This window comes from Buceros rhinoceros, unplaced genomic scaffold (genome assembly GCF_000710305.1).
Source record: "Buceros rhinoceros silvestris isolate BGI_N320 unplaced genomic scaffold, ASM71030v1 scaffold23394, whole genome shotgun sequence".
In the NCBI taxonomy this organism is placed as follows: Eukaryota; Metazoa; Chordata; class Aves; order Bucerotiformes; family Bucerotidae; genus Buceros; species Buceros rhinoceros.
The window spans coordinates 1-1,166 of record NW_010406790.1 but is presented as its reverse complement, the minus strand read 5'-3'; positions in this window follow the sequence as shown (position 1 = coordinate 1,166).

Sequence of the window (1,166 nt, the reverse complement as noted above, 5' to 3'; positions counted from 1 at the left end):
AGTAGTGAAGAGTGACCAGCCACGGGCAGGTGCCCCTCCAGAATAATGCACCATGAACTTGCCCGTCCCCCCCACGCCACGCTCTGGAAGACGAAGGGAAGTCCTAAAGGGGCGTTAGGTCTTTTCGAACCTCCTACACCCACTGCAGAGCGAGGGGGTAGGACCGGACAGGGCTTCTGCGGCAGCTCCTCAGGGTGTTGAGGAGAAATTTGATCCCTTTGGGTTCCTCATAGCTTAAAAAAAAAAAGGGGGGGGGGGCGGTTCTGAGCCACTGAGATCAGAGTTAAGATTACGCGAACCGAGCCTTGGCAAGTGCCGACAGGTCCCAAACCTCACCTGGGGAAAGGGAGGAGAAAAGGGAGAGAAAAGGAGCTAATGGGGAAAGGGAGAAGCTGGAGTCCCACCAACAAACCTCCTGCCCCCGCCCCCCACCGAATTCCCAGGCAAAGGGATTTCAGCACAGCCAAGACCTGAATTGTATTTTCCACGAGCAAACCCGGGAGAACCGAATCCCAGCCGCTTTGCCACGGGGAACCATCACCGCTGGTGGTAGCGGAAACAGCTGAAACTCCAGCTGAGGAACAGCCCTGGGGCTTGGCCGCACTGAGGTAACGGTAAAACTGCCTTTTCCAGCTTCTTTGGGTTTAACTTTGGCCTTTGAACGTTATTCTTGCTCTCCATTATTTATGGCTCATTCCTTCTGTTTTCATCGCGATGATGAAATACCCGGCAGGGCCACGTTTTCAGCCCGATGCTCCGCTCAGAGCCTACAGCTCCTTTTTTGTTTTTTTCCTCACTCCGGCGGGGTTTGTGGTCATTTGGGCGGGGAAAAACCCTCGTTTTTGGGGAAGGGGAAGAAAGAATATTTCATTAGCAGCTTTCTCTAACCCAGACTGTAAAAGCTTTATTGGTCTACACACAGAACCACCAGGTGATGGTGCGTCACGTAGGGTATATTTCCAATAAATAAATAAGTATTTACAGACGTGCCGGGTGTGTAAAACAGCGGGTGGAACCATCGCCTTGGGGAATCCACAGTTCGTACAACGGCTGTATTTTTATTTTCCTTGCTGCGACGTAGCTCTGTCGTATCGGGAGGGGAAACGCTGAGTGATAACAAGCTCGCTTACCACTGAGGGGGAGTTATGGGGGGAGACACCCACCCC